The following is a 17,226-nucleotide window of genomic DNA, read 5'->3' as shown; positions in this document are numbered from 1 at the left end:
TCCCCGCCCAGAAATGTCTTTGAAACCGTTCTTTCTGTTATCTTCCAACCTGAAGCTTCTTGGTCCATTGTGTGTTTCTCTTCTTCTGCCCACCCTTTATATTTGGATATCTCATAGACTCCTCAAACACAATGCATTCAGGACTAATCTTCTGTCCACCTCTTTTCTCAACTCTAAGGAACTTTTGTACTCTAACCAGCCCTCCTCTACCCTCCAGGCCACCTTCTTCCTCTGTCTTTATCCTAGTTCAGTTACTGTCACTATCATCCACCTACATAGCTAAGCTTCAACCTTCAGACCATTCTTGACACCCCTCCCCTCACTTCTAACGCCACATCCTAAATCCTTTTGTAAATTAGTCTTGCCAATTTTTTTATATTTTGTAAAAATATTTATTTAGGGCTTCTCTGGTGGCGCAGTGGTTGAGAGTCCGCCTGCCGATGCAGGGGACACGGGTTCGTGCCCCGGTCTGGGAAGATCCCACATGCCGTGGAGCGGCTAGGCCCGTGAGCCATGGCCGCTGAGCCTGCGCGTCCAGAGCCTGTGCTCCGCAATGGGAGAGGCCACAACAGTGAGAGGCCCGAGTACCGCAAAAAAAAAATGTATACATATATATATATTTATTTATTTTGGCTGCGCCAGGTCTTCGTTGCGGCATGTGGGCTCTTTTTTTAGTTGCGGCGTGCAGACTTCTTAGTTGCGGCATCTAGTTCCCTGACCAGGGATCAAACCTGGGCCCCATGCATTGGGAGCACAGCGTCTTACCCACTGGACCACCAGGGAAGTCCCTAGTCTTGCCAATTTTATCTGTTACATTTCACTGGCACTCCTTTCCATTACCAGACACTGCTAGTAGTTCAGATGCCCACCATCTTTTGCCTAGATTCCTGCAATAGGTTGTTAACTGATCTCCATGCCTGTAGTCTCACCCCTTTCCAATCCAACCTCTCTACCCTTGCTACTCAAATTATGGTCCTCAGACAAGCAGTATCAGCCTCATCTTGAAGCTTGTTAGAAATGTATTATCTTAGACTTGCAGTTTATCCTCAAGATCCTTAAAGAATCTGAAAAAGAATGAATATATGTATAACTGAATCACTTTGCTGTACACCTGAAACTAACACAACACTGTAAATCAACTATACTCCAATAAAAATTTGAAAAACAGAAAAAAGAAAAAAAAAGAAATGTAGTATCTTAGGTCCAATCCCAGACCTACTGGATCAGAATTTGCATTTTAATGAATTCTCAGGTTGACTCCATTGTTTTGTACTACTATCAGATTTTCCTTTCTAAAATGCTAATATGATCATCTTATTACCTAGCTTAACTATTCTGTGGTTCAATATTACCTAACACATTGGCTCCCAAACGTCAGATAGGGGTTGCTAGATAGGTAAGAACCACCTGGGGAAACACCCAAGTCAATCTCTAAGGGAAGAGTCCAGGAATCTGATTTTTACTACAGGTAATTCTATGTGCATTGAGGTAATGGAACCTCTGAGTCACAGGATGGAATACAATCCCCTTAGGTTTGCATGATATAGTCCTTGCCTCCCTTCTAGCCTTATGTATTAAAAATCAACTAGTCTTATCATACTCTAAATGCCGCTGGGCCACTCATTTCTCCTGGGTACCATCGAAGCCACTTGGACATACCTCCATGAACAAGCACTTTCATTTTTAATTATCTGTTTTCTCACTAGTTTTTGAGTTTCTTTAAGCCTGGGATATATCATACTCATCTCTGTATGTCTAGCATAAGGAGCTGGATAAACACTGGTTCATTAAATGTGCTGGTTTTGAGGCTTATCTTTAAAAAATAATCTCATGGTTCTCTCTCTCTCTCTCTCTTTCTCTCTCTCTCTCTCTCTCTCTCTCTCTCGTTTCTCTCTTAGGCACATAGCTATAGACCTTCCCACAGAACACCACTACAGTCTTACATTTCCACTTTGGATATTATCATAAAGCTGGCAGTAGGCATGTACATGTAAGAACTATTTTAATAGCTGAAAAGTTTAACTTCATTCCTGTACAATGACAGTGACAGGATCCTTGGTTTGGTCAGAAACGCAGCCTTTACCCAAGTTTCAGCACATTTATAAGGAAGGAAAGAACATTTTATTTAGTTAATATATACAGAGCTACGCCCCTTGTAAACAACACTCATAGAGCACTTTGCCTCAGTGGATGAAGTGCAGACAAAGATCAAAGAATTCCACACAGAGAGCCCAATGACTTGGCCAAAATCTAAGTTCACTCTTTGCTGGAGACCACTGAATGGCTTTTTTGAATAAAGTAAAAATATATTTTTCAAGTGTCTGTTTGAAAATATTTATTTACTCTTTCAGATATTCAAAAAGCTATATCCCTTAGTTGATAAAACCATTTCCTGCTAGTCTGAGACTGAAACATTTTGAGCAAGGAGAAGAATGGCATAAAATTAGGCTGAAAAAGAGAGCAGGGTCCAGATCATGTGGGGCCTTCTGTAAGCTTTTAAAGATTATGGAGTTTATCCTAAGAACAGTAGGAACCCGCCAAAGGGTTTTAAACAGGGGAAACAAGATGATATAATCGGCATTTAAAGAAGACAGCTCTGACCAAAAAACATGAAATACTTAGGTATAAGTCTAACAAAACATGTGCAAAATCTAAAATCTATATGCAGAAAATTATAAAAGACTGAAGATATCAAAGACCTAAATAGAGAAATATATCAAGTTCTCTCCATGTTGTTAAGATGTCAATTCTCCCCAAGCTGCTCTGCAGATTCAATGCAATTCTAACCAAAATCCGAGTAGGATTTTCTGTAGAAATCAACAAGCTGATTCTAAAACGTATATGGAAAGGCAAAGAAACTAAAATAGCCAGAAACAATTTCAAAAAAGAACAAAGTTGGAGGACTCATATTACCTGATTTCAAGACTTTTTAGCTACAGTAATCCTGATAATGTGGTATTGGCAAAAGGACAGAAACATAGATGGGGGAAATGGGATACGCAAACTACAACCCATAGCCCAAATCTAGCCTGTTGCCTGTTTTCGTATGTCCCTAAGCTAAAGATGTTTTTTAAATGGTTGAAAAAAAAATTTTTTTTAATATTTTGTGACAAGTGAAAATTATATGAAACTCAGATTTCAGTGCCCATAAATAAAGCTTTATTGGAACATAGCCAGGCTCATTTGTTTGCGTATTGTCTCTGGTGGCTTTTGTGCTACAGTGGAGAGCTGAGTAGTTATGACAAAATATGTGGCACTCTCATCACTTTGCAGTGCTTTTCAGCACTCTACAAATTGCAGCGTTTCCACTGCTACATGAATCACATGTGTGAAAAGACATTTTCTTTTTTTTCATAAATTCATTTTTTTATTTTTGGCTGTGTTGGGTCTTCACTGCTGTGCGCGGGCTTTCTCTAGTTTTGGCGAGCGGGGGCTACTCTTTGTTGCGGTGCACGGGCTTCTCATTGCAGTGGCTTCTCTTGTTGCGGAGCACGGGTTCTATGCACGTGGGCTTTAGTAGTTGTGGTGCACGGGCTCAGTAGTTGTGGCTCGCTGGCTTAGTTGCTCCATGGCATGTGGGATCTTCCTGGACCAGGGATCGAACCCGTGTCCCCTGCATTCAGGTGGATTCTTAACCACTGAGCCACCCGGAAAGTCCCGAAAAGACATTTTCAAAGATAAAAATATGTGAAATTTCATTACAGATATTCATCAATAGATGAACATGTGTAATCAGTTTTTTTTTGTTTTTTTTTTTTTTGCGGTATGCGGGCCTCTCACTGTTGTGGCCTCTCCCGTTGCGGAGCACAGGCTCCAGACGCGCAGGCTCAGCAGCCATGGCTCACGGGCCCAGCAGCCATGGCTCACGGGCCCAGCCACTCTGCGGCATGTGGGATCCTCCCGCACTGGGGCACGAACCCATGTCCCCTGCATCAGCAGGTGGACTCTCAACCACTGCGCCATCAGGGAAGCCCTGTAATCAATTTTGATGACAGGAAGCACTGACTTTGAACCCGAATTAAGCAAAATTAATCATTGGTGATCTTAGCACAAACTATCCCTGCCCCCAAAAAAGAATTCCATTCTTCTTATTAAGTAGAGCTGTGTTACAAAAAACTATACTCAATTTTTATATTTTGAATTTTGTCCAAAAAATTCATGGCAATTTATTTTCTTTCTTGTTATACAAGTACCTATATAATACCTTGGTTTTTGCTTTTTGGCCTGCAAAACCTAAAATATTTATGATTTGGTTCTTTAAAGAAAAAGGTTGCTGACGCCAGATATAGATCAGAATAGACACAGAATAGAGACCAGAAATAGAGCCTCACAAATATAGTTAGCTGATTTTTGATATAGGTGAAAAGGATACTCTTCAACAAATGTGCTAGAAAAACTGGATATCCATAGGCAAAAAAATGAACCTTGATCCATACATCACACCCCATACACAAAAATGAACTCAAAAGGGATCACAGATTGAAGTACAAAATGTAAAGCTACAAAACTTTTGGAAGAAAACATAGAAGAAAATCTTTGCAACCCTGGGATAGGGAGAGTTCTTAGATACAACATCAAAAGCATGATCCATAAAAGAAAAAACAGGTAACTTGGTCTTCATCAAAATTAAAAACCTTTGTTCTTGTATATGTATAACTGATTCATTTTGTTATAAAGCAGAAACTAACACACCATTGTAAAGCAATTATACTCCAATAAAGATGTTAAAAAAAAAGAATTCAATTCACAGCTATTGATTTTTTTCCTCCTGTATTTTTCTTCCCTCTTATAAAAGAAATAAACTTTACTGATATATTAAAAAAAAAAAAACCTTTGTTCTGACAAAGGTACTGATGGTAAGAGAATGAAAAGACAAGGCACAGATGAGAAATTTTTTGCAAAATACATATCTGACAAAGAACTTTGTATCCAGAATATACAAAGAACTTCCAAAATTCAACAAAACAAATCCGATAAAAATAAATAGGCAAAAGATTTGAGCAGATATTCCACCAAAGGTAAATGGATTGTATATAAACACCAGAATATCATTAGTCATACGGAAATACAAATTAAAACTACAATGAGTACCACCATACATCTATCAGAATGATTAAAATAAAACAAAACCAAAAGCTGGGGCTAGGGAGGATGTGGAGCAAATGAGATTCCCACATAGTGCTGGTGGGAATGCTAATGGTCCAGCCACTTTAGAAAACAGTTTGGCAGTTTCTTATGAAGTTAAACATAAACTTTCCATGTAACCCAGCGATCGCATTCCTAGGTATGAAAAATTGTGTTTACACTAAACACTGTACACAAAGGTTGACAGGCAAAAACTGGAAACAATCCAAATGTTGTGTGGTGGTTATATGCCTGCAGGCATTTGTCAAAACTCATAGAATTGGACAGTTAAAAAAAAAGGTGTTTTACTGTATATAAATCAAACCTCAATAAATCTGACTTAAAAAAATAAAAGGCAGTTCTGGTTGCTCTATAGAGAATGCATTGGGGGGAGAACAGTACAGGAGGCCAGGAGACTGTTTAAAGGGCTGTTGTGGACAAAATGAGATATGATAAGGATCTGGATTACGATGTAGCTTCAGGGAAGGCAGATAAAGGTATATGAATAACACTGGAGTTTGGATCTTGAGGTTTTGGGTTTATGTATTCAAATGATTTGTGGGGCCATTTATTGAGACAGACAATCTTGGAGGATGTGTAACTTTTGGAGGGAAGATTGTGAGTCCGTATTTTGTTAGCCTGCATACTATACAGCAAGTAGCTGAATTTAGAAGTTTGAAACACAGAAGGGAATTCTGCTGTTCTTGTCTGTTTGGGAACTACTAGTATAGGAATCTCTAGGCCAAAAAGAAATTAGAGTGAGCTGGGGAGGTAGCCTTGGTGGGTGAACCAGGGAGAAGAGGATAACCCCCAAAGAAAACTCAAAAATAACAGCCGTAAGTGTGATGATATAGAAGCTGGATGAGATCTCATTGTAGCGGGGAGGGGCTGGGGGGGGGGAGCAGAAGACTTCAAATGCTGCTGAGAGGTAACAGAGAATGAGGACTTAAATGTGCCCACTGAACTTGGCAATGTGAGCTCGCTGGTGATCTCAGCACAGAGTATTTTGGTGCGGTGGTGGGGATGGAAAGCAGACTGCAGTGAGTTGAAGAGGGAAGAGATAGAGTAATTTTAGATAACTTTTTGGAAAAGTTTAAGTGGGAGGTGGAAGAAAGAAAGAGCTGGGAGTATGGAGGAGGGGGTCCAGAAAGGATTTCCTTATTTTAAGATGGCAGAAACTAGATCATGTTGACTACAAATACTGGAAAAAGACACAGGGGAGTGGGAGAGGCTGAAAAGACAGAAAAAAAAGCAGTAGATAATTACAAACCTTAGAATGTTAAAACTGAGCAGGCCCCTAGTTCAATACTTCTGTTTTATGGACAAGGGAAACTGAAGCCCAGAATAGGCCACATAAGTGAATGAGAAAGACTGAGAACAGCAACTCAAGGCTATAGCTACCTACAATATGTTTTATTTTTAAATTACTTTTTTTTGTTGTTATATAAGATATTTTTTTCTTTTCTTATATACGCTCACTGTGAAAACTCAGAAAAGCATAAAGAAAATGAAATCATGCATAATCCTGTTATTCTGAAGTAACTTCTATTAGCAGTTTGAGGAAGTTCCTGTCAGTCACCAAGAATCTTTAAAAAAAAAAAAAACAATTCCTGTCTATGTGGTACTGACGACAAAGAATACGGCGTCCTGGCCTAATATCTTGTTAACCAAGTTAAAACCCACCGATGATAAGAGAGGGACTAAATTTTCTCTTTATAAGTAGTCCAGTATATTTTCTTTTTCCAAGACTGGTAGATAAATAGTAAAAATAATTCTCCACTTTGAGTGCAAGTAAATTAATTCAGTCAAGAGATGCTGTTGAATTGATAAGCAGCTATCACATTACCAACAGGACAGACAAATAAGATTCACCGGGAACACAATTAGCTTATGTCAGTGCTGTGTGCAGTAGAAAGCCATCAATAAAACTGAGACCTTGGATTTGACATTCTAAGTTCTGTGTACATCTGTATTCATGCTGTTATAAAACCAAGAGATGAACCAAGCAAACAGCTTTAGCAAGCACCAGATGGGGCTGCTGTCTAAGCCACAAAGCCTTAACTATGAGGGTTTCATTTTTCAATACTAATTATGTTTGGAGACAAAGATGTGCACTTAAAGATACTGTCAAAACTATTTTAACTTATAACAGGCTCTTAGAAAGAGAAGCTATACCAGTTGTAGCTCTGTCCAAAGAGCAATCCTTGGGCCTTACTGCCTTTGTAAAATGACTTCAATGGCAATCAATAACTAGCAGCTTTGCCTGCTCAACACTGACATCTCCAAAATAGGAAACGCTAGCCACCAAAGTTATGCTTGAGAAATAAAAAATGTGCCTCCTGAGGCACTTAAGCAAGGATTTTTGACAGTCTACCCTGGTGTCTTCTATTTATTTGCCAAAAGAGGTCTGCTATGGAGCATCAAAATGGAATGTTTGATAAGAAAAAAACTCATTTGCCTCCACATTCCTTATAATCTCAAAGCAAATCCTGCAGATGAAATGGTCGATGGGAGAGTTTAATGGCTGAAGCTGCCCCGAGGAGCTAGCTAGGATTCCATGATCTAAAATCTGACTTCATATTTGACAGTTTTCAAGACCAAAGCCCTTCGGGCTATAGATGAAGCTATTCAAGAGTAGCCTAATTTCACTTCCAGTCATGACAGCTTTTTAAGAATCTATTACTGTTTTTTACTCTCTCTATTGCTATACGGACAATGACATAATTAGTTTGCTTCTAGTCTAACAGTTTCAAGCAGATTTGATACAAAACAACCAAATCCACACAGGATTTCAATCTTGAATAGACTCCTCAAGCTAGATGCAATTTTCAAGTCAGTGAAGAAGGTGAGAGTGGGTAGGTGGTATATTAAATACCATATATGGAGCATTTCCTAAAGGCACCCAAGGAGAATCTCTTAATAAGCGAGGATGGGGAATGGACTGCTCAGCTCCTTCCCCAATCCTGTGACTCGCAGAGTCCATTATCTCTCTTCATAAAATCTGTCACATCACCAAAGAGGCAAAATCAAGCATCCTCGCTGTTGTACATGGGCTTTTAAGGATACTCTTCACTGAGAAACTATCGCCCATATGTCATCCGGCACATTACTATAGTCCATCTCCTGGCTACTAAAGTAAAATGTACAAGCCAAGGTTCTCATTAGGCTTCTGTAATGGAGGAAGTAGGTCACTTAAATAAAAAAAGGAAAGGAAAATGTGACAAGTACCCCCATGTCACTGTTTCTAACCTTTCCTCCTTCCACAGAGAAAAATGCTGACCCGATACCTCAACCAGCTGCCAAACCCTTCAGTATATGACTAAAAGGGTGGGGAGAGGAAGTGAAAGCAAAGCTGCAGGAAAAGGCTTTGTAGGAGATAAAACACAGCTTTAATTTGGTGCACAAATGGAAATTCCATGAGTAAAAGGAACCTTCTTAATTTGAGATCTGACCAAAAAAAAAAAAAAAATCACAGCTCTTTTCTATGACAAGAATAGGTAAGATCTTAAGACATAAGGTTCTTCTGTCTAAAGAAGAAACCAAGGTAAAACCTGCTTAATTTAGAAAACTTAACCAAAGCTCTGTTGAAAGGAGGAAGCCCATCCACTTCCAGTTGTTCTAACCACAAATTTTTTCTAACAATTTATTGTTCCTGTCACATGGTAGTCATCTCAGGATAAGAATTGTGAAATAGCAGATGCTCCACTGTAAAGAGGCACTGCTAAGGTCCCAACTCATCTTTTAAGTTCAAACTCTTTGATGAACCAGTTAAATAATAATAATAATCATCATTATTATAAACTAGGTAACAGCTAGTTGTAAGATTATAAGTTCCAAAATGTTCACTGAACCCACGTCAGACCCCTACTTAAGAAGGCATACATCAGAGAGCAATTTAAAATGTTATCTAATAACAGCCAAGCACTCCATAGTCTTTTACAGTTTTAATATGTTCACAAACGATTCCCTCTGCTTGGAATGTATATTCGCTAATGCTGTTCCATTTGGCAACACCCTGTTTACCCTTCGAGACCCAGTTCAAAACTTACCTGTGATGAAGCTTTACCTAACTCCCTAAATACCTTTATTATAAGACCATGTTGTATTATGTAAGTCCCTAGAAGGCAGGTTGTGCCTTTTTGATCTCTATATCTTTTGGATTGCTTGGAATATACTAGATACTAAATAAGTGCTTCCTGAATAATAATAATTTTAGCTAGCATTTACTACTAAATGCCAGGCGCCATTTAAAGCTCTTTACCCATGAAAACTGTTAATTCTCACAAAACCCTATGATGTACATACTATTATTAGCCTCACCTTACTGATGAAGAAACTGAGACATACCCAAGGTCACATAGCTAACATGGCAGAGCCAGAATGGATGAACGCATGTACACATAAATGGTAGAGTTTAGCTACCCATGGCATCTGGAGGCTGCTTTAGATGTAAGCATGGTGGTACCTGAAAAGCAGTCCACTCAGCAGCAGCAGCAGCACTGCTTCCAATAGTGGAATTCCATCTTGAACAAAGAAATGTTAGAAGCAAGCACAATCATACCTTCCCCTGCTCACCTCTGAGGTGGCAGGGTCCATGTACTGATTGCAGAGCAAGCTAGGAGTAAACTAAGAGGCAAACAGCTAGCTGGGCTGCCCCAAAGGGTTTTGTTTTTTGCTTCAGAGTGTTGGAGTGAATATTCTGAGGCAAATTAGGTATGATCTTTCATCCAGCCCAGCCTGAGTCAGGAGCCACCCTCATTTGGAAGGGCCTATGAAGTTGCTGGTTGAGAGAGAATGGTGAGATGCTGCTAGAAGTTGCTTTGCTGTGTTCTTCTTCACTGACCTCAACTGTCAAGTGAATAAAGCCGGACTGTAGGCTAATTGAGATGTGTAAAGATAGGTGATCTCTGGTTTGAAAGAAGGGAATAAGCAAGAGGGGAAATGAGGGCAGTGAAAGATTCAAAGGTAAGAGAAAGTAGAAAAGGAGAGGAGGAAGAGGTTGGGAAGGAAAAAGAAGTAGTAAGAAACAGCTGATTATTTTGAGAGAAATTCCACTTGAATGTTTACAGCAACATAATCAGAGGAAGTAATAACGTCCTTTGTTACCACTCTTCACCATTTCTGGAGGCTTTATTGTCTTGCATGACTTGTACATTTGGTAGGAGGCATTATTTTTCCAGTCAAACTAAAATTTACCTTCCCCAGTTACAGAACAGAGTGAACAATACATTCTGTAAGACATTTATAACTTAGACTTTTAAAGGGAAAAAGTACTTCTAAATTATTGAAAGTCTGAATTATACAGTACTTTAAAGGAATATGAATTTATTGCTTTCAAAGAGATAATGTAATAAGTTATCAATAGTATAACAGTCTTTCCTGGTTGAGGTATCTGGAGGACTTTTCTAATAAATGTATAAGAATTATTTTTATAATGGTTATAAATAAATAATGGCTTAAAATACATTAAGAGTATCTTTCCACCTGGGATCCAGGATGTATTTTCAAGGGTCTATGAGTTCTCCAAAACAGTTCTCATATTGAACTGAAAGCAAAGTTTACAATATAAAATAAATTAATGTAAACATATGATAGAGTATTGCAATGGCCACTTATTAACTAAGCACAGCAACATGATTTGTAACATTATTACAAATGTACATATACATTTATTTGTTTTCCTAATCTGAGCTGGTATCAAGCATACTGCTTTAATGGTACGGAATTATGAGAAAAGGAGGCTCACTTAATATGTAAATGACACAGTCCCACTAAGTAAAGACCAAAATGACATCATTGGTACACTGTAACAATCTTGGAGTTTCAATATCCTAGAAAGAAGTGTGGCAGAAGAAGAGAGCCAAAGGTAATGAAAACTGCCAAGAAGGCTGTGGGGCTGTAGGCAGCTCCATATTCATATTGTGAGCTGCAATTGTTTCAGCAAAACATCATCTATCATATAAAAATAATGTTGTTAATTTGAATTTTATTAGTTTTATAGGCTTTTTTTCTACTTAACTTTTAAATTTGTTTCAGTTTATAGCTAAATGAGAAATATAAGCATAAAGAATTTATACCTAATTTTCTGTTTGTTCATATTTAAGTAAAATAAAAATAATGTACATCAATACTAAAAGACTGCAGTTTTAAAATCAATTAAAAGCAGCCTATAAATTACTAAAGTTTGAAAAGCAGTGCTTAAAAACAATATTCTCTTATGTCAGGTAAGCATTCCTCTTGTATTCTCATTTACATTATTAATTTGCTAAGCATCTGTTAAAGGAGTATAATAATCATCTACCCCACAGAGCTGTTGTTAAAATGAATTAAGATAACATATATTGGGATTGAATTGATTCTACAGATAGCTTTGGGTAGTAAGGACATTTTAACAATATTAATTCTTCTAATCCACAAACACAGAATATCTTTCCATTTGTGTCTTCTTCAATTTCTTGCAACAAAATCTTGTTTTCATTGTACAGATCTTTCACTTCCTTGTTAAATTTATTCCTAAGTATTTTATTGGCTTTGATACTATTGTAAATGGGATTGCTTTATTTATTTTTCAGATATTTCATTGTTAGTGTGTAGAATCACAACTGATTTCTGTACATTGATTTTATATCTCAAAACTTTACTGAATTCATTGATTAGCTTCAAGTGTTTTTGGTTAAGTCTGTAGGATTTTCTATATATGAGATCATATCATATGCTGTTTAAATTTTAATAGTATTTTTCATAGAAATAGAAAAAACAAACCCTAAAATTTGTATGGAACCACAAAAGACCCTGAATAGTCAAAGCAATTCTGAGAAAGAAAAAGGCAGAGGCTTCACACGTTCTGATCTCAAAGTATACTGCAAAGCTATAGTAACTAAAACAGTATGGTACTGGCATAAAACTAGACATACAAACAAATGGAACAGAGAGCCCAGAATTAAACCCATGCATATATAGCCAACTAGTTTATGACAAAGGAGCCAAGAATAATACAGTGGAGAAAGGAGAGTCTCTTCAATAAATGGTGTTGGGAAAACTGGACAGCCACATGCAAAAGAATGAAACTGGACCCCTATCTTAGAACATACACAAAAACCATTCAAAATGGGCTGAAGAGTTAAACATAAGACCTGTTTAACTTTTAAATTTGTTTCAGTTTATAGCTAAATGAGAAATATAAGCATAAAGAATTTATACCTAATTTTCTTAACATAAGAAACTGTTAAACTTCTAGAAGAAAACACAGGGAAAAAGCTCCTTGACATTGGTTTTGGCAATGATCCCTTGGATATACATCAAAGGTACAAGCAACAAAAGCAAAAATTGACAAATGGAACTACATTACACTAAAAAGCTTTTGCACAGCAAAAGAAACAATCAACAAAATGAAAAGGGAACCTATGGAATGGGAGAAAATATTTGCAAACCATATACTGGATAAGGGGCTAATATCCAAATATATAAAGAACTCAAACAACTCAATAATAAAAAGACAAAAATATGATTTAAAAATGGGCAGAAGAACTGAACAGATATTTTTCCAAAGAAAACATCCAAATGGTATATGAAAAGATGCTCAACATCACTAGTCATCAGGAAATGCAAATCAAAACCACAATGAGATATCACCTCACACCTGTTAGAATGACTATCATCAAGAAGACAAGCGATAAAAAGTATTGATGAGGATGTGGAGAAAAGGGAATTTTTGTGCACTGCTAAAAGGAATGTAAATTGGTTAGGTCACTATGGAAAACAGTATGGAGGTTCCTCAAAAAATTAAAAAACAGGACTGCAATATGATCCAGCAATTCCACTTCTGTGTATATATATATATCCAAAGGAAATGAAAACAGGTTATTGAAAAGACATCTGCACTCTCACATTTGCTGCAGCATTATTTACAATAGCCAAGAAATGGAACAACTTGAGAGTCCATCAGCAGATGAATAGCTAAAGAAGATGTGGTATATATATACAATGCCATATTATTCAGCCATGAGAAGGAAGGCATCCTGCCATTTGTGACAACATGGATAGACCTTGAGGGTGTTATGTGAGATAATTCAGACAGAGAAAGACAAATACTATATCACTTATATGTACACTCTAAAAAAAAGTCAATCTCATAGAAACAGAGTAAAATGGTGGTTACCAGGGACTGAAGGGTGGGAGAATTAGGGAGATGTTGGTCAAAAGATACAAACTTGCAGTTAGATGAATAAGTTTTGGATATCTAATGCAGAGCATAGTGATTATAGTCAACAATACTGTATTTATTACATATATCAAAGTTGCTAAGAGATTAGATCTTAAATGTTCTACCACAAAAAAAAATGATAATTATATGATGTGACAGTGGTGATAGCTAATGCTATGGTATGCTATGGTGGTAATCATACTGCAATATATAAATGTATCAAATCAACACACTGTATACCTTAAACTTATACAATGTTAAATGTCAATTATATCTCAAAAACGATAAATTATATAACATGCCTAACAGAGGCTGATGAATAATAAGTACTTAATAAATATTAGTTCTTTCCTCCTTTACTAAATCTCTATATCCAATGGAGGGCAGGAAAGGAAATGACCTCTTCCAATAGCTTCTACACATATTTGGACCCCATCTTGACATTCCAGGTGGAAAGCTATTTCTATGGGAACCCTGTTAACTATGCTGGCAAGCTTCAATTATCACGGATGGTTTAATTGAAAGTTTCAGCTATCTTGTAAACCTATCTACCATTTATTCTTTCTACAGGAAAATGTATGCCAAGCTCTGAACAACTGATTTGCAAAGAAACTTTAGCATCCCATTTTGGACTTGTGTTTTGCATTATTTGCAAGAGATGCTGTCAGATTGTATCAGGAAGGAGTTGTTGAGCAATAGGGTAATATGATACTACCGTGCTTTAAGACTTCAGGTGGATAGGGAAAGGATACATTGATAAGAGGCAAGGTTGAAGAAGATGTGGTTGGTTCAACTTTTATAATACCAGACCAGGTAAGGCCCCAAACTAATGCGTGGCAGTAGAAATTAATGGGCAGGGGTTAATTTGAGAGGCTGAATGGACAGCACATATCAACCAGCAGGACACTGGGGGAGAGGGACAGTGACTTAAGATGACCCTGGGGTCTCCCTAGATGAAGACCCAGAATGATTTTCCCAGAGGCATACTGAGAAGTGTGGACAATTAAGTTAGCAACAATTGTACTACTTCAACTGTGGAAAATGAGAAAACTGATGTTTGAATGAAAATATTTAACACATAGTCTAAAACCAAATAGTATTTGATTAAAATTCTTCCCATTAAAAAAAGTTTAATTGCTATTTTCTTATATAAACTTGATTCTAAATCTTGAGTGCAAATGGTTTAATGAGAATAATATAAAAGATCCAGGATACTGACATGGATATGGGAAGGAAAGAAAAAAGCAAAGTGACAATTTTCTAGTTACCTTTATTTTAATATAGATAAAGTCAGAAAAATAAAACTTGGGCTGAGTAACTGAAGTGGTGGAGCCAGTGATGGAGCATGAAGGATGTCAACTGTGGCCAAAGGATTCACACTGTACAGATGGGCATGAGCATATGCCAACAGGTTTCCTCAGGGCTGGTCTCAAGAAAACAGCAAAAGCTTGGACGCCAGGGAGTTTATTAGATACTAATATATAAAAGGATCACAGTCTGATAGAAGAAAGCTAAATTACCTTCAAAAGTATGCTGGGGGGCTTCCCTGGTGGCACAGTGGCTGAGAATCTGCCTTCTAATGCAGGGGACACGGGTTCGAGCCCTGGTGTGGGAAGATCCCACACGCCGCGGAGCAACTAAGCCAACGTGCCACAACTACTGAGCCTGCGCATCTGGAGCCTGTGCTCCGCAACAAGAGAGGCCGCGATAGTGAGAGGCCCGGGCACCGCGATGAAGAGTGGCCCCCGCTTGCCACAACTAGAGAAAGCCCTCGCACAGAAATGAAGACCCAACATAGCAAAAAAAAAAAAAAAAAAAAAAAAAAAAGCCAAGCATTTGAAGCCATTTTTTTTTTTTTTTTTTTTTTTTTTGGTACGCGGGCCTCTCACTCTTGTGGCCTCTCCCATTGCGGAGCACAGGCTCCGGAAGCACAGGCTCAGTGGCCATGGCTCACGGGCCTAGCCACTCCACGGCATGTGGGATCTTCCCAGACCGGGGCACGAACCCATGTCCCCTGCATCGGCAGGCGGACTGAACCACTGCGCCACCAGGGAAGCCCTTGAAGCCCTTTTTTTTTAAAAAAAAAAAGTATGCTGGGTCTTTAATCTCCTTATCAGAAAACATACTTGCCTGTGGTCTGTAACACTGGACCACTACAGAGAGCCAATGCTTCTCTGCATGGAAAGTGACAGGTAGGATACCAGACATTTCTAAATAGGTGCTGGGCTCCTGGTCCTTGTGGTTGCCAGAATATCGGGTAGCATTTCCATTCCTATCATAACAACCTACCAATCAATCGAACCCTCAGAGGCACAAATGAACAAGGCTCAAGGCCATTACTAATTGGATATAAGTTTATACAAGTTATCAAACTCTCTAGGCCTCCTGGCTATTATCTTTTAAAAAAAATGAGAAATAACTTAATTTCTTATATTATGAAAGCAACTGGAAAATACAGATATGCAAACAAATAAAACCCCAAACCAAAAATCTTACTATTTGCCCTTCCAGGTCTTTTTCCTGTACACAGATCAGGTGTACACACATTGATACACAGGCATATTTAACACAATGAACATGCTGTTTGATAACACAAATATCTTTAAAATTGTTTCCAAAATTTACTACCAATTCAAAATTATGTAAATGTGTATTAAAATGCCAATTTGAATCATTCAATTTTTTTTTTTTCTTTTGGGCTGCGCTGTGTGGCTTGCAGGATCTTAGTTTTTTGACCAGGGATTGAATCTCCGGGCCCACGGCAGTGAAAGTGCCCAAGTCCTAACCATTGGACTGCCAGGAAATTCCCCATTCAAACAAATTTAACAATGAAAGAAATGAAGTTGTAGTCAGAGCCCTTCAACAACCTTAAACAATTAAAAATATTTCTCATATATAGTAAGAAACAACTCTCCCTATGGAAATAGTTACCTGGCAAGATTACCTATTCAGGGCATATTTGAAAACTAGACAAAGTAGGAAAGAGCCTTAAGGTCTCATTTATAGACTCTTTACTCTTGTTTTACACACAAATTTAACTGATCAACTGAAATCGGTATTTTTGTACAGAGCTAATAATGAATGCTCTACTTATAATCCGATGAATTATAACTATCTCTCTCACGCTGCCCTTGACTTGTACACCCCCTAACTACTTTACTATGAACCCATTGAGATAACAGCATTATTTTATTTGAATGGAGATATGTGTGCCCCATTGCTCTTTCAAAAAGATGCCCAAACACCCCTTCCACTATCACCCTTTATGAAAGACTCTCTTTCTGACCATCTATTCTGTGACCTTGTCTATTCCCAAATATATAAGGGTGAAATATCTCCCCAGAACCTATACCTCTTACTCCTGGTCCTCTGAAGCTCCAGACTTCAGCTTCCAAATGTCTACTAGACCACTCAAAACAAAACTAATTCTCCCTCCTCCAAAATGTGCTCACCTTTTTTAGGGCACTACAACAATTAATGGTATCACAACAGTGGTAGGCTTTCAGGCTGGGTCAACTTGATCGTCCTGGTCCTCCTCATACTATATACAATCAGTGCCAGGTTCTGTCTCTCAAATCTGTCCTCTCCCTTTAACAACCCTAGGTACAACTTAAGTCCTGGATTTCATCACTCTTTGTCCGAAGCACTGGGATAGTATCTTGTTGTCTCCTAATTCCTCTAAAATACAAATCTTTACCACTTTACTTACTTCTTCATAAAACCCTTAGTGGTTCTCAGATGCCAATACAATACATTTGAACTCTTTAGAATAAAGTATAATGCTCTTCTGTGATCAGATACTGTTTTACCCTTTAAGAAAATCATCTCCTACATGTCCACCATATAACAACTGTTCAAAATTCTACAAAACTTTTGCTGCTTCAGTCAAATGCCAACTC

General features: G+C 37.9%; 1 protein-coding gene across 2 annotated transcripts in view; it reads right to left on the bottom strand.

The window, feature by feature from the left end:
* The window catches only part of PEAK1 (pseudopodium enriched atypical kinase 1), a 108,520-nt gene that overhangs the window by 58,782 nt on the left and 32,512 nt on the right, over nucleotides 1-17,226 (bottom strand). The window lies entirely within an intron of this gene.

This window comes from Lagenorhynchus albirostris, chromosome 1, assembly GCF_949774975.1.
Source record: "Lagenorhynchus albirostris chromosome 1, mLagAlb1.1, whole genome shotgun sequence".
NCBI classification, from domain to species: Eukaryota; Metazoa; Chordata; class Mammalia; order Artiodactyla; family Delphinidae; genus Lagenorhynchus; species Lagenorhynchus albirostris.
The sequence above is the reverse complement of the archived record's forward strand: the minus strand, read 5'-3'. Positions and strand labels throughout refer to the sequence as shown.